This window comes from Stegodyphus dumicola, chromosome 6 (assembly GCF_044657685.1).
Source record: "Stegodyphus dumicola isolate Sdum_Otavi_A_Nest chromosome 6, ASM4465768v1".
NCBI classification, from domain to species: domain Eukaryota; kingdom Metazoa; phylum Arthropoda; class Arachnida; order Araneae; family Eresidae; genus Stegodyphus; species Stegodyphus dumicola.
In genome coordinates this window covers 137,276,087-137,301,434 of record NC_140773.1, presented here as the reverse complement: position 1 = coordinate 137,301,434, position 25,348 = coordinate 137,276,087, and the positions used below count along the sequence as shown (strand labels likewise).

General features: G+C 34.1%; 1 protein-coding gene across 5 annotated transcripts in view; it reads right to left on the bottom strand.

Annotated features, from left to right (window-relative positions):
• LOC118186759 (uncharacterized protein CG43867-like) overlaps nucleotides 1-25,348 on the bottom strand; it is a 285,190-nt gene that overhangs the window by 182,538 nt on the left and 77,304 nt on the right. Inside the window, exon 1 of one of the 5 annotated variants that reach the window (XM_085818918.1) lies at nucleotides 20,448-20,619. The exons of the other annotated variants lie outside the window; for them this stretch is intronic. The gene's annotated coding sequence lies outside the window, so the exon portion shown is untranslated. Of the gene's footprint in view, nucleotides 1-20,447; nucleotides 20,620-25,348 lie in introns of those variants that run through there. 5 annotated transcript variants of the gene reach the window in all.

Genomic DNA, 25,348 nt, shown 5'->3' with positions numbered 1-25,348 from the left:
ATTTACCATTTTCCACTTTGTAATTTTTATAATTTTTGTAATTTTGCAATTTATGTTTTAATTATTTTTTTAATTTTATTTTGTTTTAACTTGTTCCGTCGATCTATTTTTATATGTATTAACTTTTCCCATATGTCAACGATCAGTTTAGTTTATTCGTGCATTCACATGTTTTATTTCGCGTGTAAGCTGTTTTTTCATTTTTCCAAGTTAATAATTTTTATAAAAAAATTTCTTCTATGTTAATATTTTAGTTATACTGCATTGAACTATTTCATGGAGCTACAGCTCCTGGTAACTTTTTAGCAAGCTCGCTACAATATTTCTTCCTGTCATATGTATATATATATCGGCGGATATATAATACGCGAAATTTTCGGAGATTACGATACTTTCCTTACTTTGTACAAAGAAATCAAACTAAAATTTGCTTAAATAATTTAAGATATTTATCGACATTTCGTAAAGTGAAAGCAAGGGTTAATACTTAAAATGATACTACTGCTGAAATATATATAGGGTGAATCAAATGATAAAAATGCAAAGGCTGGTAGAGGGAACGGAAATAAGCGAATTTTGCTATGACGGTTTGAGATGACAGCGGACGCTTTTGAGAAGATGGTAAAAGGGTTCTTTTGGTGAAAATCCTCATTACTGTAGAATAGGGGTTCCTAACCCTATGCCCGCAGGCACTATGGCGCCCGCCGCTGTGCGATAACAAAATGTTTTAGTTTTCAGTAAAATTCCAAGCGAAAGTTTTCTCATTTTTAATAAAATAGAAAATACGTCCAAAACAGATACCAGCACAAGGTGAAATGGGACCGATCTCTTTCTTTCCTTGCGCATTCGCCAACCTAATTTCACATATCTAAAATCCAAAATAAAATGAACTGGTTCACCTCGAGAGCGCGGTTGTCAATTTGGGCGATAAAAAATTAGTCATTTAATAGCTTTTAAAACACACACTATAAAAATGTAGCTACGTTTCTACAAACAGAATATTACCGCACTGAGTCTCATCTCTGGTATGGAACTTGAATGCAGTAGATTTGGGCGATATGTCAGAAGCCTTCTGGAGACAAACAATTCTAAGTCTTTGGTAACCCTGCTAATGAGGGCCAGACAGTGTAGTTTTTGCTGTGATATAAATGTCATTCGACGTATCTGTTTCATTTTTTATTCAAAATTATATCTTCATTTTGTTTGCATACTATTTACTCTTTCGTTGTTTTTAAATATTTCCTTATTTTTACACCAAAATATGTAGATAAAATAGAAGACAAAGGACCTATAATTTTAATGCTGATGCGGAAGATTTATATTGCTTCGTCGATTTAAAGGACAATTCGTTTGTAGTGTGGAAATAGCGTCGCGGCGCCTAAAAAAAACCTAGCGTTGAACGTCATTTCCTAACGTCAATTCCTGCTACTTTTAATATGGAATATCCACTCAAATCTCAAACAGAAAGAAGAAAATCGATTCTGCCCGCTCAACAGTCAATTTTCAATAGGCCTCTGTTAAGATCTAAAAATGCCACCACTGCTTTTTTAAAAATTTTGCACCTACTCGAAAAGAAGATAAAAACCTTTCTGGTGAATTGTTAAAAGAAGCTTTTCTTAATGGCGCCAATTGCATATTTGACAGATTTTCTAACAAACGTGAGATCTTTAGCAACACAAAAATTACACTTGTTAAATAACATCGTTACAAGAAGAATACAAGCCATTTCAAAGGACATGCAAACTCAGTTACAGAATGAGTCGGAAATGTGGGAGTGGTTCTCACCACAATTTGATGAGTCTACAGACATATGACACAGCACAATTAGCAGTTATGGTAAGAATGGTATTTGGCGACTTTACTGTAAAAGAAGATCTACTAAAAATATTACCCATGCAAAGACGAACAAGAGGTGAGGATATCTATAAAATATTTATAACTTATGCAAATTCGATAGATAGGCCTCTCCAGAAGCTATCTGCCATAACCACTGATGGGGCACCAGCAATGGTTGGTAATTTCAATGGATTTACTGCCCTCTGTACAAAAGATGAATCATTTCCAAACTTTATGTCGTATCACTGTATTATCTACCAGGAAGTTTTGTGTGGTAGAATACTACCCTTAGGACACGTCAAGGAAATAATTACAAAAATAGTCAACTTAATTCGCGCAGCTCCTTTGTATCTCCGGCTTTTCAAGCCCTATTGGTGAATCCTGAATATCCTGGTCTCATTCTGCATACCGAAGTATGTTGGCTCAGTAAAGGTGAAGTTCTTGCTAGATTTGTAAATTTAATTGATGAAATAAAAAATTATCACACTGCCAAAAATCAAACAAACCCTTGTTGGCTAGCGGATTTGGCTTTTTTCACAGATATAATGGAAAAACTTAATTGTTTAAACTTAAAGCTGCAGGGAAAGGGCAAACCTATAGCTACAATGATAGGGTTTTAAACTCGTTTTAAAAGCTAGATTGTTTTTGTGAATATCATATCTGAAGACGAAGTCCCTTGTGCGCTTTCCAAATATGAAAAAAAAAAAAAAAAAAAAAAAGGCGATGGGTGAAATTGACTTACCAACATTCTTCTTTGTCAATTCGTTTTACTTACCAAGTAAATGTAACCGAACTAGCTACGTACATTTCAGAGTTTGTTCATGTAATGATAGAAGTACTGGAGATAAAAATGTTTGATCTTCAGAACGACATTCTCCTAAAACCCATTCTGCCAAATGAGAATTTCTGGAATATAGTTGACAGAAGCAAATTTTCATTCTTGAGAAAAGCAGCATATAAATTAAAATTGTTCTTCGGTTCCGCATACTTGTGTGAGTCATTGTTTTCGATAATGAATAAATAAAATCAAAGTACAGATCATGGTTTATAGATGAACACCTTAAAAACTGCTTACGAGCAGGAATATTGTCATATTTGCCTAAATACGAAGCAATAGCCGATGAAATGCAATGCCAAAATCGCACTGACTTTGGAGATTTGTATTTTTTATAAAGAATTTTTATACTTTGTAGATTTTGTATGCATTGCTTAATAATTATTTTACATAAAAATAAAAACAATAATTTTTGTATGTTAACTTTTATTTTTTAAATTATTATTATTATTATTTGTAAATTATGTGCATGTATCAAGTATAAATTAACCTTTAAGTAAATGGTGCTCGCCGTCCAACATATATTCTAGAATTTGCTATTAAGGATAAAAAAGTTGGGGACCCCTGCTCTAACGAATTCTGAGTGGTATGCATCACTATATGAAAGCGGAGTTCTCCTGTACACATGGGGCTGCGGCTAAAATGAAGCAGCTACTCAAAAGGACAACGCAAAACAAACCTACATATGTACTACATGAGATCCATATGAATATCCACATCCTATGTACATCCACATTTTTGTGGATATCACATTTACTTGTACTTTGAGCAGATGCTCAATTTTCATCTGCAGCGTCATAGATAAAATATATAACGTCGAATTTCGCGTTACCAGTCGAAATTCGCAAGGGGAATGTCAAATTCTGGGCAGAAGAACGCATCTATTCAAAACAGCCCCCTATACCATCTCTATGCACCATTTCGGCATACACATCGCATTACAAAATTTACATCTTTTGGCCCTCTTTATTAACCTAGGCATTTTAATTTAAGTTTTTAAATTACTCCGCATATAGGAACTCTGAATGACCAACACAAGTAACAATCTGCAGCTCATCTTGCCAAAATTCCCCATAAGCATTATATTGAATTTAAACATGACGATTTTATTGGCTAATCATGCAATGAATGTTTCTGTAAGGCACTCAGGTGGATTAATAAGAAATGAATATTCTTTCGCGAATGCTCAGAATATTCTTCTGTCAACCGCATGATTCCGTATTTTATATTGATAATCGAAATGAAATTTCCCATTTTCAGTTGGAATTAACTCTTCTTTCCCGGCACTACGAAATCATTAACCATAAAAATGTGAAAGACCGAAGCTCATAGAAAATGACACATAAATTTCCAAGATCTGCTCTTCGTGCAAAATAACAATTTTCCTATTCTAAACGTGAAAATATACAGGGTGAACCGTAAGTGTTGCAACAAACTTCTAGGGAAGGTATGACATCATAAGGATTAAAAATTGCATAGGAACCTATACCCGGAAATGTCAGGGGTTGGAAGTGGTAGCAGAGGTAGAAGATGAGAAAAGAAGCAACAGTTATTAATTTGAGACCTTTATTGGACATGAATACAAATGGTGTATACAAATGGTACAATAGAATGTTAGAATAGATGCTCAAAGTTTGCACCATCAGACGGCAAACATGCCTGACACCGACGGACCATTTGAATGCCGCGAATTATTTATCTTTCTGGAGCAGGTTTTTCCCGATTTGCTTGACGATGTTCCACCAAATGCGAGGCGCAACATGTGATTCCAACATGATGAGGTCCCTGCTCATTTTGGAGTGGATGTGCGTAGCCATTTGAACAGATCATACCCGCATCGATGGACCAGATCCCTGCCCCCCCCCCCACGCTCACCGGATTTATGAAGCCTTGATTTCTTTTTGTGGAAAACCATCAAAAGTGTAGTGTATCACTATTCTGTTGTGTCTGAAATGGATCTCGTGACAAGACTCGCCTGCGCAGTTGCTACAATCAAAGAAACTCCCGGGTGTTTGAACATGTCCGGCAATAAATGGTCCGTCGGTGTCAGACATGTTTGGGGTCTGATGGTGTAAACTGTTGTAACGTTCAATCTGTCGTACACCATTTGTATTCATGTCCAACAAATGTTTCAAAGTAATCACTCTTGTTTCTTTTCCCATCTTCTACCTCTGCTACCACTCACACCCTGAGATTTCCGGGCATGGGTTTCTATTAATTCTTAATCCTTTATGATGTGCTTTACTCCCCTAGATGTTTGTCGCAACATTTACGGTACACCCTGTATATATGTAATAATTCTACAGATGACTTGAACAGATGCGTGGTTAAGATGATGTAACGGTAAAAAAACTTAAGGCGATTCAACACAATTTTATTTCGTAATTAAAATAGGTTCACATGCATCCCACAATTTTATACAGTTTACATTTCTTTAGACAATGGTAATAAACAGCAGAGGCAAGATATGCATGTTAGCAGCACCAAACGAAGCACGGAAAAATAGCCTGTGAAATGGTAACAGCGGATTTACAATTTCCTTTAATCTGATTGAATGAGACCCATCCGCATGGCAGAAAAATTACAAAAGAAATATGAAAAGAATTCATTTGGAAGGACGCAGTCCAGAAAATTTATTATAAACAATTTAAAACAGAAAGGGTACACAGCCAAACTAAAATTAGAAATATTGGCAAATTAAAGTTAATAATTTTGAGTTACATATTTTATATCTTGCATATACATTACATATATGTAGGGCAATTATTTCTGCTCAATTACTTCACTATAAATGACTATGTTTATCAAACAATACCCCAAAAAAAGTTTTAGAAGTTCTGCCTGCAGCCATACGCTAACATTCAGTACAGAATAAAAAAAAAGCAATAGCAATAATAACAATACAGAAAAGGAAAAATATTCTTTATTTTCAGGGCTAAACAGTGGTCAATTTCAGGGAGTAAAATAGAGTTCGTATGATAGAAAAATCAAGGACTTCCTGTGCTAGTTTTGGTGTAACTCTATTGCCTTAGTTTAATGAGGCATAAAGTTTTGCTTGTTTGCGAATATTCTTTCAAACTGAAACAAATCATCATAAAATTTTGTTCAGGAGATCAATTTCACTAAATTTTGTCCTTTGAACGGCGTTTTTAATATCTTTCATATGCTTTTATGAACACATTTCCTTTATTGTATAATAAAAATATTATACTGCTTTCTCTTAGCAGTAAAGCGTATGGTTAAATTTGTAGCTGATTGTGTCCTATAGAGTTATCGCCTTTAGCGACTAAAGCTGCGTTCAGACGGCGGCATAAAGAGCATAGAAGCATAGTCATAAGGGCATAAAATACGGGAGTTCTGCTCACACCTGCGAGACGGGTCTAAGCTGTGACCAATGAGAGAAGCTAAATTTACGCATGCGTGGATGTGTCTTCACCTTTCGCGCGCTCTTTTCCAGCTCGACTGATTTCCTGCGCTCTCTCTGCTTGTTTTCGTTATTTTGTGTCATGGCTTTTTCAGCTAACCACAAAGTTTTACTGGTTCAACAGAATGCTCTTTTATCTGCCCTTCTTATAAGCCAAGAGGCAACGGAAGAAGGTAAAAAAAGAAAAAGAACGAAATGGTCTAGAGATAGTTTTTTGGAAAGACCAATACTTGGTTGGCACATATTTCTGTGCAAAGCAGTATGGAATATTTCTGCATTGTTCTGTAGTACTCTCTATACTATAAACATGCACATGCATATTTATATATGTAAAACCTTCTTCAATTTTTATATATAATTTCTCTTAGGAGAAATACGATATTCTAAATATGACTAATTAAAAAAAAATTCTTGAGGATAAGTGACAAATAGCCGGTATAGAATATTTTTCCATTTTGCAGGTGTGAAAGCAGTTAAGCGAAAAACAGTACTTACCGTACATTAATTTTTTTTTTTTTTTTTTTTTTTTTTATTATTAGTATTATTATTATTTATTTATTTTCAATCAAAAGGAACATGTTTCTGTGCTTAGCACTCCTTATTCACTCTCACTGTCGATCACTACAATAGTTGGCTGCACTGCCAGTATCAATTATCACTAGTACTAGTATCCCACAACTGGTCACTATAACCAGCAACCACAATTAGTGCAATACTATGAAACGTATACACAACAATGTATTCTAAGCTCAATCATTAAATACATTTTTCTAAGTTGCCAGCTGTTTGTGTACATCTATTTCTAATCATCTGCATGTATAAGCCGCACCCCTGAATTTCATATGCTTTTTCTGAAAAAAAAAAGGGGGGGTTACACTCGAGAGACTACAGTACATAGTAAACACTAACTTTCAGGAATTTTTGTGTATAATTCTGCAAACTGGTATGTTTACATCATATGAGTAATTCAAATTAAACTCTGCTCTGCTGTGAGATGTCATAGATGTAAGTTTCCTCCACGTCTGTTGTCAGAAGTGATTACTTTTAATGATTTTTCATTTGCTGACAGATTATGACAGTTCTTCACTCACTGGCAGACATGCATATTAAAGCACCAAAAAGAGTTTAATTTCAACATATGCTGTCATTTCTATTTACGACCAATATCCCAAAAGTAGTTTCACATTGACAAATTTTAAGTACCCAAGTCTTCAACTACAAAAAAATTATAAACATTCATACCTTATCCAGAAATTTCTACCAGAGAAATAGCATGAATTTAATGGTCAAAATTCCATTCAAATGATAGTAATAAAGAGTGGATAATAATAAGAAATACTATTCATTAATTTATAGTCCATGCTATGGATTATATGTGCTATTCAGTTTCATTAAAAGTAAATTCCTTTCATGGAGAACGTAATTAAAAAAAGCTGAACAGAACATCAACAGGAGACAAAACTGTCTAGACTGTTGTTTTAAGGATATTTCACTACATTTTTTCCTTCTTGGAATTTATAAGAGCATTTTCTCAAAAAATTAATATTTTATTACTTATACAAAGCTTACACCAATGAATTGACTATTGTCACTATTCTTAACTAAGTGAAAATAGTTTTTTTCTTTTTTTAAAAAAAGTAATATTATTTTTACTGTTAAAAAAAAAAAAAAAAAAAAAAAAACAGCAGATTCTTGATATTGATTTGATGTTTTAGTAAAATTAATTTATGAAGTTTGTTTGGAAAGAAAATCAGCATTTGAAGCAAATAGCAATACAATATTTCCAGCTTTTTCAATAAATTTATTCTTAAATACAAAAATAATTGAATAGGAAGAAAATGATAGTAATAATTTATACAAAAATAATAAACAAAAAGTAATAATAATAATTTACACAGAAAAAATAAAATTTTTGCAAGCATGTATTTTTTAAAGAATTTTCATAATAAAATGAAAAATAATCATCTACAGGATCATACACAGTATGCATGATCCTGAACTTAACTTTCGCTTTACGAGTTTCATCCATATTTTTCAATTTATTGTGAAAACTCATTAAAAAATGCATGTCATCATCGTAGATTTCTTGCGAGATCAACTCATTATTTCGTTCGGATACTATGTGCTCCATATTAAAAAAAAAATGTCGTTTTCGATGTGACAGCGAAATCGTCTAAAGAAAGCTGCTTCGTTTTAGCTTCGCTCTGATTGGTCGACGCTTATCCCAAACTCGGCGTAAAGTTGAAAACTTGGAACCTTGTGCCACGAGCCTTAAACCAGATTATGTGACGTATCACAAACTGGTTGCCTTGGCAACACAGCTCGGCGTTGTTACCACTTTTGTCCTTTATGCCCCCGTCTGAACATAGCCGAAAGGAAACTCTTCCGACAGAGAGTTTCTTCCAGAACTGGTATAGATGGAGATTTCCTAGCCGAAACAGTCCCGCTGAAAGCTATGTCCCGGCTACATTCGAGGAAAATTTTGCTTGCTTGACGTAGGCCAACTAATCGGATGCCCCGAAAGAGAAGATTCCCGGAAATATTTCTTTCGGCATTCAGCCATGGATAACTTCCAGGTCTGATAATGATTTTACGGCTTTGTGGGGTCGGGGTTTTCTTTAACTTTAGTATCAGTACTTAAAGACTAGATATTTTATTAGTTTAACATTTATCGAAAATGGCCGAGCCCATCGGTTATTTAGCTGTCTGATCACCAAGAATATTGTCTGAGATGTACCACAGGACACGACGGAGTTACAGTCGCAAGAGATAAGCTTCTGAAAACGACATTTACGGAAAACAACAATGTAAATCGAATTTTTTTTCGTTGATTTCGATAGTTTATTTTACATGTTCTAAAAAGTTCATACGAATTAGCGAAATTAATGCACATTGAAATAATCGACAGGAAACCGAAATCATAAGGCTACAGCGGAAGACGATTAAGTAGGCGTAGTACTCGTCATGCGTCTATGAACTAGGGAGTTTTCAAGTTTTTCTCATTAATCATGTATCATTTCTCCAAATCTCATTAATCAAGGATTTCAAATGATAATACAATTTCAATTTTTATTTTAACTCAAGGTAACAGTATTTTTGCTTCTTTATACGAAGTAAAGGAAGTATTGTAGCCGCGAAAAATTTCGACTATCATATTTCAAAGAAAATATCCATTTTGGCCGCAAGTGGGGTTTTTTTTGGGGGGGGGCGTAACATCTGTACGTACGGACAGAATAAAGGTCTCTTTTCCCAAAATGGATTCAGAAGAGATTTTTTTTCATGACGCCTGTACGTATACGTGCGTGTATATGTATGAATCTCGTATAACTCAACGATTAGCTGCAGAACGCTGAAATTTTGTATATGGGACTGCTATAACATAACAGGTGTGCAGTCTCTTTTTTGGTTGCAAACGGTAGCACCAAACTTATATATATATAATGAATCGGAAAAAGACGTAGCAATGTTGATGACGTAAAATGTAGATTCACACTGAAGTGGAAACTTGGCAGCAGAGTAAGATTAAATATTCAGCTTTATCTCAATCGACATTTGCAATTGACAATTTACTTGGTACTCTATTCGTGCCCATTCAAGAACATTAACATTCTTGATACTGCTGCGATAGGAAGAGAGTACAGCGAAATAGCTTCTTAACAGTAGGAGAGGTAGGAGCGAAATAGCTCCTTTTAACAGCAGGAAAGGTAGCTAAAGTGCGCAATTAACCAATATAGAAGCTCACCAAGAGACAGTTTTGGTTTAGGTTGCTTATTAACAGAACAAAATTTATAATCTGGATTAATTGTGGGGTGCACAGCGCACCCACAATGATGATATGAAATGAAAAAGAATATGTGTTCTCAGAATTAATTATCCAAGAGTAAAACTATGTGTGGAATGTACAGCTGCCTCTGTCTTTAAGTGTCATCTTTCTAACTACGCAATAAAGCGTCATAACGCCGAGAACCATCGCGAATCCGTTGCAGCTTTCTCCAAGACAACCTATTATAGTATATATTATACACATACACCCACTCTGTTAAGCGGGTCGGGGAGTTCAATTTCTTTTTATTCTCATATGTTGGTAAGTTGTGCATTTTTTTGCTTTAAAAGTGTTTGAATTATGTTGTTCTTATATTCTGCTTAAGATTTTTATGCCTTTAGTTAATCTGCATGCAACTGTAGAATTATCAACAACTTAAAAGTTTAAGTGGTGCTAAGCCTAACGAAGCCACCATTTGTTTACATTTGAAACTTAGTAGAATAGTGAATTAAGTCAGTTTGTGCAGCAACTTCGGTCTCTTTTTACCCAGTGGAACCAAAAGTTAACATTAAATTTTGTGCATTGAAAATCTTGCGTTCCTGCCCGTTGGTTTAACTGCTTGTTTTTGCATAGAAACTCTTAATTTTAATAATAATAATAGTTTTTTAAGTACATTTAGTGTTTAAAGTTTTTCTGTATTTTGCAATTTTTAATGAAGATGTTTTGAGTTTTTTATGTATTGCCGCGAAGTGACAACTGAATTTATTGAATGAGAAATATATCTCTAATGAAGTTCGAGGAAATACGTTTAAATGAAATGAAGCAAAAAATGTGTATAATTTAATAGGCCCTACAAGGAAGACATGTGCTGTTCACATCAGGTTTTTTTATCATAAATGTATTATTATTTATACTTACTTATTAACATTTTATCTAATTTTAATTACTGGTTACTTATAACATTATTCGGTTATTTTATTATTTTGTTTTCATGTCTTGTTTTGTTCACTGTGATAGCTTTTCATGTGGTTGAAAACATTTTTAGTTTAAAAAATTAAAATTTGTGTAATGATTGTAACCCATACCAAAGATTCTCGTTATACTACCTTTACAAAGGCAGAATGTTAATGCTACTCATTATTATACACGCATACTGAGATAGCAGCGAGAAATGTAAAACAATCAATTACAAGTAAATTGATCAATGAATCCACTTCCCAGATACTAGTGTATGAAAATCAAGATGCAAAACGTAAAAAAAATAATGGATTTGGGAAAGCGCCAAATCCTTGCAACTGGATTGCCAACTGTTTTGTAACAGCAGCAATCACAGATGACAGCAGTAGAACGTTTTAGCATCAGTCCTGAGTTCACAAATGAAATTGAATCTGAAGGGAAGGACAGAGGATACAAGAAAAGAATACTTACGGATATCGCCAATCTGAAGCTATTCTCTATATTCGAAATTCTCTATAGAGTTATTAAAATATTACTATTTTCAGAGACGAATTACACTCAACAGCATTAATGGATAGTAAGTTAGCCAATAATTAATAATCAGCAATTTCATAATTCATAGCCAGAAATTTATCCCATTAATTTGCAACTTCCAGCTTTTCGTAGACCGAAAAAAGATGAATGTGATTATAGCAAGCGTCTGTCAATGTAATCATATTTATTCACAACTGTTTGATAATATTAAACGAGAAAAAATATCTTTCAAAATAAGCAATGCAATCTTAACTAAATCAATATAAAAATAACAAAAACATATAAACGGGTAATTTCATAGAATTTTACACATTTTTAGAACGATTTCGGCACAGCTTAATTTATTTTAAATGTAAAGAGTATTTTTTAAAATGTTGGATTCCATTCGCCTCCCTCTGGACTATAAGTCTGCATCATGATCGTGATAGAAAGGCTTTGTTTAAAATGCCCTGCGGTATTGATTTCCATTCTTCTTCCACTACATTCCAGACATCCGCCGTGGTGGGTTTGCGCTTAGAAAGAGCTCTTTCCAAGAAACCAAAGCCTCAGCAGTTTGTGAGTGACACGTCAGGGGACACTCGAAGGAACATGTTTAAAGATATATTTGCGATACCTCTATCAGTCTTAATTTTTTGAAGGAATGCAGTGGTCCTTTTCGAAGTATGACTTGCTATTTTGTCTTTATAAAGTTTCACTCTTTAAAAGTTACTGGGATAAAGAAATTGAATTTCTTCTCTAAATACCGGACGTAAAACTTGCTCTGGATACTACGCTGAGTAGATTTCTCCATTTTACTTCACTCCGTTTTATTTGTAATTTCCCTTTATAAGAGAATCCTGCGACAATCATAAACCACTTATTAAAACTTTCTTTACATTCATGGAAACAGGTTCCTACACATTTTCTCTTCGATGATAAATAGAGCATTTTTTGCAGTCATTTAGGAAAACCCATGTTTCATCGAGAGTCACAACGTATTTCCCTTTATTTCCTACTAAGTAGTTTTCATACAGGGTTCTATAAATTGCTCTGGATTGAACCAAATGCCTCGGCAAAAAGCTAATGAACATTTATGTTTTTTTAGCTTTTTTAAGTTGTAAATCTTGGCTTATTATTATGGAATTGATTTCTGCGTCGGCAGATTTACATTTTATGTAACATAACACCAGGTAAAATATTCAAGTTCTTCGGTATGTAAAACAATTACTAAATTATATTTCTTTTTAAATCAACTGATCTGATTTTAAAGGTTCTTTGCCATATAAGTTACTGGCAAGCGAAGCAATACCGCAATCAACGTTTAAAGACGTCAATGACCCAAAACAGAAGTCTCTTTCAAACCCAACAGAAATGAAATTAAATGTTTTTTTAAGTAAAGAAACACAGACCAAGCTGCACCGTTACTTTTTTCACTTACTTTATGCCACACCTCAATGTGTACAAAAATTCCCTTGTTTAGGTAGCAAATGCTCGTCTTTCTAAGCCAAATTTTATCTTAAAATTTATTACGGTGTATTTTCAGTCTTTTTAAGTGCACAATGTTAAAACTGTGGCTCTGAGCCAGATGAAAATACGTGCAGCGTTTGCAGTCTGATAATAGTACACAGCACGGGTTAAAGTGAACGGTCTTCAAAAATTTAACTTGCCACTACAATGCAAGCGCAATAACATTATCTGAAAAGAATAAACCTTTTTTTAAGCCCAAAATGTCGTTACCCGAATGGACTACTAGTCTCCAACCGGGATTTTTCGTCGTCCTCTATAAAGGGAGAAACACTTTAGAAATTGCCGCCACCAAATATTGTCGCCCTGTATTATTTTTAAAGAAATTATATAATGAAGAATCTGAGTGTATATATATATAGTTTCCTTGCATTGTGAAAAAAAGATTGTATCTACAGCCATTAAAATCTGAATAACATTATTCTCCACCCAAACATGTGCATCTGGAACCAATTTTTTATTTCATATTTTGTAAAACTTTAAAGAATTTTTGATTGACAAACTCAACGATATGAAAGCGAGCAGTGGCAACACTGTACGGAATAAGACTGTCTAGCATGTAAGACCATGTGTCGAAAATTCTAACAATATGCTGTTTCCAAATATTTTGTAATTTTGTTGTCGAATTGAAGTTTATGTGACGTAAGAGCGGAACATGAACATAATACCTAATAAATAAAGTTAACAAACAAAACATTAATACTAAAAGGACACATACACAAAAAAAGCTTTGTAAGCCATCTTACTACGAAAACTGCACAATGGTACATGGACTAAAAAAAAAGTTTATGCCAACACTTAACACTGCATCAAGAATTCTAAACATATGCTGCTAAGCTGCTTTTAAAATGTTTTGCACACTGGTAATCAAATTCTAAGGATAATTACAGAAATAAAACGTAACTAATACTTAATGAAATATTAGTAATACAAATTTGCACAAAAGCATTAGTTAATATGAAATACAATGTTTGGCAGTTGATTATTCGCAAAATATTGAAATTAAGACCAAATTTATGGAGCTTGGAAAATGATGGAAAAATTAAGTCACCTCTTGTGGAAAAAAAAAATTTTTTTAGTATGATATACAGTGACCACGGACAGATATGCATACCTCACATCTTGATTTCATAGACTTTACCAAAGTGTTGATAAGGTTTTGTGCAACTACTCTTCTAAAAGTGCACTTTTCAGCTACTGGAAAGGTCCGGGAAGGAATTCGGCGCTCTGAAATTCGCCGAGCTAAGGCATCTCACACATGCTCAATCGGATTCAAGTCGGGAGAGTAAGATGGTCAATCCATTCGAATGATATCTGTTTGTAAGTAGTCTACACATGCTCGATGCGACCGAGCACTGTCATTCATCAGCAAAAATTCTTGGGGCAAGAGCACCCCTAAACAGTCTAACTTAAGGTTTCAGTACCTCAGCGGTTACAAAACATCCTTGAAAGATATACAGCTCGGTGCGGCTATCTGTCATGATTCCTCCCCAAACCATTAAATTAAGTTGCGTGTTCCTTCATCTCCCCATATCAAGACACGTCTAGAATCGCTGGTCAGACTATATCTGAACTCGCCAGTAAATAATATTCGAACCCAATCGTCTTGGCTCCCTTGAATATGACGACGGCACCAGTTTAAAATGGCTTCCCTGAAAGCTGGAGTGAGTGGGAAACAAAACAGTGATTTCCTCGCAAGCAGTCCAACGTCGTTAAGCCTTCGTGCAGCAGCAGAACGGTAGTCCTGTGGTAGCCTGAAGGTTTAAAATCAAATCTCTTGTAGTCGCTTCGTGGTTTCTGGGAGCCGCAACGACAGAAAACTGTCTTCTTATGCAGCTGTTGCTCTTGGTCACCTTTGACCAGGCTGTTTATCAATTGATCCAGTGCTTAAAAAGCAGCTCCAAACTCTTGATATGGCACTTCGAGGAATATTCAAATCTTGGGCAACCTCCATTTGTGTTTTGACTTTCCTTAATTCTAAAATGGGTAAAAAATTGCGAATAATTTCACTCTCAGAAACCACAATTACTTCAAATAACACTTAAGACCGGATTTCCAACATGCGTCCACTGCGCACCACATTGTTAATTCTAATTTACATATTTCCGGCGCTAGTGTATGCGCAGAAGTGAAATTTTGTGCTCAATTTTATTTAATTAACATAAATAATTACGGCATAGGGCAATAGTTGCAACATTAACTCAGTGAGCATATTTTTTCTCATTATACTTTAATTTTGATAACCAGTATAATATTTCTGTCGAATCATATACCACAATTACTTCAAATAACACAATTACTTCAATTTTATCAGAAACCACAATTACTTCAAATAACACTTAAGACCGGATTTCCAACATGCGTCCACTGCGCACCACATTGTTAATTCTAATTTACATATTTCCGGCGCTAGCGTATGCGCAGAAGTGAAATTTTGTGCTCAATTTTATTTAATTAACATAAATAATTACGGCATAGGGCAATAGTTGCAACATTAACTCAGTGAGCATATTTTTTCTCATTATACTTTAATTTTGATAACCAGTATAATATTTCTGTCGAATCATATATGGCGTTAAGTTCGAAGAAAATGGCGCTCATAGTAGGAGTAAGTGAAACAGCAGCTTGGCAGACTGCCAGCTCAGCGCAAGCGTAAGAAACCTTAATAAATCCTTTCGGGCGATCATTAAAATCTGAACCCCCTTCAGATTTTTTTTTTTTTTAAACTAGCCATTTCCAAAAATTGTTATTGTAAAAAATAAAAATATATATATAATGATTTTATAGAGCCTGCTAAAATATAATATGCACATAATGAATATTTCATTCACTAAAAACTATGCAACAAACATCTCTTAAAATCAGTTTTTCTTTGGTACTTCAGACTTGAACTTCATCGGTACTTAGTCTATATGCAATAAAGAATATTAGTTTTCTATCATTTGGTTCAATAACATCAATAATCGGTTACAGGGATCAGGTTAATCAATAATAGAGAAATTAAATTTGAAAGAAAAATTAAATACCTGACGCTTTGTCATGTGGCAACGCATTGGCATATGGAAGATATAAATATTTTAGTTCGGGGAGTGGCAATATACTTCTTTTAAATCGCAGTTTTCTGATTCAGTTCGAAATATTAATACCGTATTTGCCGGCGTATACGATGCACCCCCTTTTTATACATGAATAAAGAAACAAAAAAATTCGGGCCTCGAGATGCATACACATATTTCGGAGGAAGACTACATGCGTTCAAAGTCTGGTGACTGTAGCTGCTGCTGTTTCTTCATAATGCGATTATTATTATTAAAAAAAGCTGTAAATTCGAAAGACATATATATTCCGTTTTGCCGAATAGCAACACTTTGCTATTATAGCGTGGAGCTTTCTGATTAAATTCGAAACATAAATATATTACACTTTTCCGAGTATTAATATAAAGGTTTTAAACTGCTAAATTTTTATTCAACAGTTCATTAAATTAGCACAAATTACGAAATAAATTTTAAAAAATCGAAATCAAAAATTCCGGTTTCGAAAGGTTCATGTGGAAGATTACCGTGTTCAAAATTCGCAGGCTCTAGGCCAATGTTTCCCAAAATTTTTTTGTGCTATGCTCCACCTAAACCTTTCTAAAATTCTCATGCCCCCTCGAACATTCTAATGCCCTTTTAATTAAAAACTAAAATAATAATAATAATAATAATAATAATAATAATAAATAATATGAATTAGAATAAACGTAGACTAAAAATGAATATTTAAATATTGCATGACCATACCTCACCCCTAAAAATCTTTCCTTTTCATTTGACAAATTTTTCTTGGAAATGATGCTTCTAAAATTGAAATTAATAAAAATTACCAGTTGAATTTACATCATTTATATTTACTGCCCCTTTAAAAATCGAATTGCTCCCTTGTGGGGTGTCAGCCCTACCTTGAGAAACACTGCTCTAGGCGCTGTCGATTTTCATCAATGGGAGGAATTACATACATACAGATTTTTCATTATTTAACGCTAGAGACTTAATCTGTCAATATTTTAGAACATTCTAGAAACAAACTTAATTACGTATGTCCACGACATAATTTATAGCAGGTTTATTCAAAATAATTGGTTTCTGAGAACCATGATTCCATATTTACTAATTAATATACATCAAACATAAAACAATCTTCAAATTTAAAATCTCATAAAAAAAACAGCGTTATTATCATTAAAAAAAGCTGTAAAAAGTTCCAAATTTTTTATTCCTTTTCTCTCTCTCTCTTCTGCCAACCTTTTTTACAAAGTTTATACGGAGTGTTAAAGAAAAAAAATATTTGAAAAAAAAATATAAACCTAACTAAAATTGTAAATTTTAAGATTCTACTAACACAATCCATAGGATGTTATAAGCCTTATTATTATCATCTAATTTTAATGATTCGCATTCTAAGGACTGTTTTGATGCTACTTTTAAGATACTATGAGACGAATGAGCTTCAAAGCATGAGTTGTTTATTCCAAACACAATTTCCCTCTTCTCCCTCTCCTAGCCTACCGAAATGAGAGGTAAAATATTTTTATTTCAATTCTCCACCCAGTTTCCTTCCTTTTCATCAAATCGTTTACTTCATTGCTACTTGACGCCTAATGAGGAGCTGCTGATGATTAGCATCGCTAACAAGTTTATTTTTCGCGAGAGCTGAAATGAATCATTTCCCAGATCCATCTTTAGAAGAGCGCTCCAAATGAAATCTTTACATTGCGAAAAAAGTAACTGATGCACAGATAATTCAAAATATATTGAATCCAGCCTCTCATGGCGAACACTTCTGAAAAGTGGTCGATATCTTTGCAAGCATCGTAGTTGTTTTTAATCCTCTTGACCTAAATCTGCAGACGAATCTGTCGACGATTCAAAAGCCAAAACGCAAAGTTTCGCTTAGACTTTTACACGTAAGAGCAACGCATTTGTTCAGCTCTGAAAGTATTTACCGATCTTCACCTGTCACCGGTCTCTCGACAGTAACCCAAGTGCGTTCATGCCGCACCTTCGCAAAGCTACTTCACAAACATCCATGTCTTTTCCAAGATTCAAACCCGTATCCAAATACCGGAAGCAGGCTTCCCTACACCATACCTGCTGAAAATACAAAAAACATACCTGCTGAAAATACAAAAAAAACCAACACTAAAAATCACCTCTCTAGGACGACCACCTTCACAAAACGAAAAAATTATTTAAAAATCTTGGCAGTCGTCTCAGAGGAAATACATTGCATAAAAGTTTCATAATATAAATTAACAATTATATGCAGAAATTCAAGAGAGGAAAATTTAAGTAATTTTGATAACATTAAAAATTTGTTTAGTGTTGAATTTATAAATTTAAATAAAATTCAAATATTTTTCGGCGTTAATTTCAAGAGAAGCCCTGCTGTTGGCTGAATGGTTAAGACCGCTGAATGCCGGCAGTTCCACCAGAGTTCAAATTCAGAAGAACGGCTGCATTCCAAAAGCACTTTACAGTTCTGAAACTTTTCCCTCAAAAGTAATCGTGCAGCTCTTCTCAGTATGTGAGAGCAAGATCAGTAGTTACCACTTCAAACTACTAAGAAAGGAGAGGAAAAACAGCCTCAAAGGCGTAAGCTCGTATCCTGTGATATCTCAATATTCTGAGCTACACAATGAACTGAACTAATTAAATTGATGCTCAACCCCCTTCCCAGCCAAGAAATTTGCAATACCAACAATTTCTCCAAATTGCCGAAAGGCAGGCACAAAATTTGGTGACAAATCGCCAGCTTGGCGCTATCTTACCAATTTGGCGAGACAGCCATTTACCTCAATGTTAAATGGACTTTCTAGCTCTGTTTTTCCGACGATGCTTCATATTCTAAGGCCTACCAGGTTATATTATACAAGAGATACTACAATTTATACGTAATTTCGTTAAATTATTTACATACATGTAAAATTAGTAACAATATATTACCAAACAATCAGTCCCACAGTGTTATCACTCTCAAAGGTGGAACCCTTTCTCCGAAAATTACTATTTCCATCCCTGTTGCGTTAAATGCTTTTTACCTCACAAAACAACAGATTGCTAACAAAGGAAAATTAGCATCTGCTAATTTTGTTATTCTGCATGCTATCGTAGATGCTCTAAATTTCTCCAAAATAAATCAAATACTAATAAATTCACCAAAAAGAGATTTAAGTAACTCTCAGGCTCAAAAAAGCCAGACTACCAGTCTTAACTCAAACAAGACCACATGGCAAGCAAAATATTACTGCACACAAAGCTAACACCAATTCTAGTAAACTCAGCATTAAGATGGAAAAACCTTGAAACTCATTTAACAATTATAAATATCAGAATTTATGAAACTGTTTAGTTTCATGAAAAAAATCAGTGATATTATAGGGAATGAAAATTTAGGAGTTGTGAGAACCCGATAGATATTAGAATGCCCATTATATTTGAAATTATGAACGAAATTTGTGAATACTCTGACTAGACATTAATCTTAAAATAATATTATACATTTTTATGCTTAACTTTTCATTATCCTGTTTTCTACTCATTTCTTTATTTAATGTTTACTTATCGTCTCTCTTACATAAACTCCACTTCCCTTTTTCCCATAAATTCGGCTACCCCGTTCAAAACTGCACGGTATTCTGCTAAAAGTCTCCCTCTAAACAAATCTATGCATTTTATCAGTCTTCTTACCTCCAACCAACTGGTAAGCTCATTAAATTTCACCTATCCAGATCCCTCGCCTGTCAAGATCCCAGTCTGCACGATTCCTCGTAAACGACTTCTCGGTTTCTTTGCTAGCTTTCTTCAGCAGAAGATTCACCTGCCATATAAAATGATACGGTTAACTATTGTACCTTGCACTACAAGATCAGGCACTTGCCAAGAAACCCGTAATAATATAAAAAAAAAAAATTAATAATAACTTGAAGTTAAGTATCCTACATTTTGTCCAAGGAAAGAGTCTGGAGATAAAAATGTTTTATTTTGAACAGTATTGCCACTTCACGCTTTCAAATCGCTGAGTTTGTTAAATCAACAATCAAATTTGTATAAAAGTGAAATAAATAAAAAAACAAATTCGACCTTCCAGATGCCATGTTCAAGTGAAGGACTACGTGTATGAAAAATTAGGTGGCGTCTTTTTTCCATAATGCGAGAAACATTCAAACATGCATAAAGATTTTTCATTATTTATTTTTTTTTAATAATATATGGAGATAACATTTAGTAGGGACAATTTGAAAAGCGATTCAGACACAAAAGTGATACAGACAAAAAGTGAATTTCGAGACTAACGGCACCTCTGGTGCTAATATTAGATACAGCTTATAAATAAATTTAATGTGATATTCTGATTTTAAGTTGTTAATCCAACGAAATTTATCCGTTGGTTGAAATTTTATAATTTAAGGAAAAAAATGAATAATCGAAACAGCAAAAATAATTAGAACAAGATTTATTATTTCCTCGTTTGACACGAGATTCGTACTTTGCCTGATGAAATAAATCACTGGGATGCAAAAAAAAGGTCTGAAAAGAACGGAATTAACCCACCTTACATCGTGAATCACTGTCGGTCCCCTAAATGTGTTTCCAATTTTTCTTCGACTGAACTTAACTCGAAGCGCTCTTCAGTTGTGGAATTAGATTTTTTGAACTCTTTCACAGCCATAGAAATTTAAAATTTTAGTTATTAATTTCAGTCCTCATTTAGTTATTTTTCTAATATCAAACCAAACCTGTGCACAATAGTTTTACTCCAAAAGAAGAACCGGATCTTCCTTTAGAATGCTTTTGCTTATCTAACAGTGAACAAGGCTGAATTTTATCAGTTATTTATCAGCTGCAATATTATCACACGTAAAACCCGTTTGTATCGTTGCAAAATTCATTTCCAGTACAAATCTCTTCCCGTAAAATATATAAATGTTGCTGCTTAATGAAGTGGGGAGTATACTTATTTCACCTAAAACAAAAAGCCGATTAAACTAGCTACTTTGATGTCACTTTCATCTCGTATAATTAGAGTAATCAAAGCTTTTCGGATGATTAGAGATGGAGCGATGTTGTTTTAGGATTCTAAATTCTATGTTAGTATTCCAAACAGTTCTCAGTTAAGCATCAAGTCCAGAATAAAAACTACAAGCAATGCATCTCCTCTTGATCTGTCGATACCGTAATTTCTTTAATGTGTGTGTGTGTGATTATGGCGAAGCCTCGAGGGCTATCTGCCTAAGAGGAGGGATGCCTTCGTGAAAGACTTTCTAAGGGAAACTGGCTCGTATACACGTTACACATGGAGAAAACCACGAAAACGCCCATGCAGCCAGCCCGTTCGCGGGATTCGAACCTCGGACCGAACTACGAGTGTTTAGCGACTTTACCACTCAGCCGCTGATGGGCCCTAATTTCTTTAATGACTTTTATGCCGTTTTTGTCAGCCATCCATCACTTAATATGATTCAGTTTCCTGATTTTTCTCTCCAAATGCAAATGTATGTTTCCTAAAACACAAATTCTATTTAACAGTTTAAATGTTGAATGACAGGACTGGATCAGATTACATGGATTATGGCAAAGGATCAGAATACATGGATTATGGCAAAGTACGCGAGGGTTACCAGCTTAAGGAAAAGGATCGTGGTGAGCTTAGTAAATATTGATTATATTTTCGTTTCCTTATTTGAGAGAAATATACCATCAAAAATTCCTTTCTACTTATTGCGACGGCAAGTCAAGACTACGAGCAGAAGCTTGATCTGGACCTCTAGAGATAAATTTTAGAGTTTCAGGACGCAGAATTTTTTAAGAATATCACCCATAGTAAATGTACGATTTCAGAAGATTTTGGTCTTCAGAAGCGAAAGTCGCCTTACAGAGAGTTTCAGTCTATTTTATTTCCCCTTTTGCAAGTGTTTTCTTTGCTAGTAAGACGAAAACAATCACTGCGTAGACGGATCCATTTTCAAATTTAGAGCAGTTCGTTCTCTGAAAGCATTCACGAAAGGTAGGATTAAGCGAATACCTTTAAAATTTTCAGAACCTCGCGTTAAAAAGCTAAGGAGGCGCTATGATAAATAAATCTTTCGCCTGTAAGTAAATAATCCAACTCAACACTGGAGATATTCAAGTAGGAGAGTAAAAAAATGAAAACTTGAATGTTTCCTGCATTTTTCTTTTGCACTAAAATGGAAACATCTCAGCAGTCAAGATGACGTATTCCGCTATGGAAGAAGATAAGTAGTGTCGTTTGGTACGTGAGAAAAGAGAGACTTTCAACAAAGAATGATGTGCATTTGTATGGTATCCTATCACTTTTGTGGCAAGCCTTTACGGAACTGTCAGAAGCTTTTTTATTTGAGGTATGTTACCTGTTTCTTTGTCAAATTAACACAGGCAACGAAACTAAACAATGGAAACAGGGGAATTCAAACACTTTCATGGCTGCAACCATGTCAAAATAAACGCCAATGCTTACAAGCAAGAGTATAAAATTTTCATGGCTTCCAACTAGAGTCTCAGTGGTAGAAAAACATAAAACATACTAGAATTTATAATATGTTTATAAAAACTACAGATTGGAACGCTTAAAGATGCTTTTCAAAATTCAGTTATGTTTTCAAATTTTATCAACGACACATATAATTCTATTTAAACAGCACTGGTATATATACCAAAGTTCGTACATTACCTTAAAGAAACTAAAAATTTTATGTTATTTTTTAAATTCCCAGACTTGGAAGTCTCTTAAATTCTTATCCTTGCAATGTGTGATGCGAGATTCCACCAAAAAGTTACACTGGAATTTTTGACAATGAGAGATATGTACTCGTAAACAAGGTTGCTTTTAATCTGTACACTTACGCATTAATATACGGAAAGGGGCTTTTTAATTCGTACGTATATTCCGACTGCAATAAATCAAAAAGAAAAATATTTTCGATGATTCAAATAACGCGCAGCGCAGCTGCATGAAGAATTACAGTATGCTCGATTATTACAGTAAGAATTACAGTATCCTTCGTACGAGGAAAACTGCTCTACAAATGCATACAATGTAAACAAAACACGAACTCTTCAAAACTAATTCTTACAGAAAAAGTTTTTTTTTTTTTTTTTTTTTTTAAATACAAACCTGGAAGAAGTTTTATAAATAAAAATACTGTCCACTACTCTCAAGTAAATTATTGATAGTTCCATAACGTGGTAAAACAATAAATAAATCTTAACCATATAATTTAACTACGCACAACAGCAAGGCCAACTGGCGATTACGCATATTGCTGCTATTCGCAACATAAAATTTTTCATAATGTCTTTCAAATAATAACAGCTTACTACTTATAGTAAATGGAGCCATGTGAAAAGAGTACACATAGTTGTTAACATTACCAACGCGTGCATTACAGTAATTAATAAAGCTGTTAAATTATTGAAGTTGATACCTTCACGATGAACGCCATGTTAAAAAAAATTAGCTAGTAAAATAAATAATGAATCCATTTCATTAAAAACCTATGAAAACAGTGTCACTTAAATTTTCATTATTCTTTGGATGATTATATTTTTAATGAGGACTTAATACTAAAAGAGTCCTCAAAAATTTTTATTTTTCGCTTTCGCTTAAGAGATAGAATTTTCTGTTTTAGCCACGATTATTCTTTAGAATTCGATGAAATGATATTTTAAGATAATAACACTGAAATATGTTCGTAGAACATTCACAATTACATGACCTTTAAAATATTGCAATGGGAATTCTTCTAACTCAGCCCATTAAGAGAGGCTGAAATGGGACAATTTAGAAAAAAGCCTCATCCGGAAAAGCCTGAAATGGGACATAACCAAGCAACGTACGGTCATACTTAGTAGATAAATTAGACCTTACAAGTGAATTGGCAATTTGCCAGCACATGCTACCAAAGTGAAAAAGACACCATTTTCATGATTTTTCAAACTGACGTGCAGTCAACTCTGGTTTGCATGACTTAAGTGCACATCGATATCGCAACCGAAGGAGGAGTCTTCTATAGCGGACCAATGGCCTGCCGGTAATATGCTTCGTCCTGTCACGTGACCGTTGCCGCTCTTACGCCTAAATAGCTGAAAATTGCTTACCGCACAGTTTCTTCCATAAAATAGATTAAACAATGTGGATTCCTTGTGAAAATTTTCAATACGGAATTTGATAAAAATGGTGTTCATTATCTGGTTTGAAAGAATTTAAAAAAAAAAAAAAAAAAAATACATATGCATGCTGGATACTGTCGAAGCAAATGCAAAATGTAATGTCATTGAAAAATTAGTTTGTTCATTTCTATTGATGATTCCTTTTCCGTAATTTACAGCGTATTCTTTTCGCTGTGAATACTGATTTGAATTACGTGACTAAATGAACTTATTCTCCATCTTAAACTGCTTGAATATACAAATAAATCGCTAATAATGTTTTTCTGTTAAGTATAGTATGAGCTATTAACCTCTTCTGTGTGGTTTTTTTTTTTTTTTTTTTTTCCCCCATCCGATTATTCCCTGATTTATAGTTTATCATTGATATCGTACCCTGTATTATCCGAGTAAATCAGGAGTTCATTATATATCGGTATTTCGGTGTACAACATTAATCCTTCCAGATGCTCATACTTATATCAAAGGAAATTTTCCAATAAGAAACAAAGGGATAACAATTAGTCCATTCTTATAAAAAGAATCCCATGAAATGTTATTATTATCATGGGCGTTTTCGTGGTTTTGCCCACGTGTAACGTGGATACGAGAAAGTTTCCCTTAAAAAGACCTCCACGGGGCATCCCTCCCTCTCCGTGTTGTGCCTAAAGGCGGAGTACGTCATAAGGAAAAAAAAAATTCATGTAAATGAAGCACTGCACATGATACTACGCATAAATGTTTTCTGCTATCCAGACCAAAAGAATTTTTAATCTGCTCTAACGTCTCTTAGCTTTGCTTTTGTTTGACAATCGATTTCACCCCTTTGCAACATTGACCGATTTAAAGAAGTCTGTTTTTCACAGTTTTAGACACTGTTGTACTCGGCGTATGATATGCAGTAGCTAAGTCCTGGGTACGCCTCTCATCTTTCTATTTTTCAACTCTATGGTGATCCTAACAATTTTCATCACTGCTTAATGCTTCACATTGACTTATAAATAAGAAGTTAATGAATTCTAACTCACTGTTAATGAACCTAAACACACTGTTAATGACTTTACAAAAAATTTAAGCAAAAAACACAAAACTGCTTGAAAATTCAGAGTTATAGCGTGGGTTGTTCACTGAATATTAGCAACTGGCGTACTGACACTCATATGCCGTCCTGGCATTGTATGGACAGAGGCAAACAAGTATAGTGCAAGGCAGTCATGATTCATCGAACTATAGTCGTATTCCAAACAAAATTTTTCGCATCCAAACAAGACGTATACCAAGGTGACACA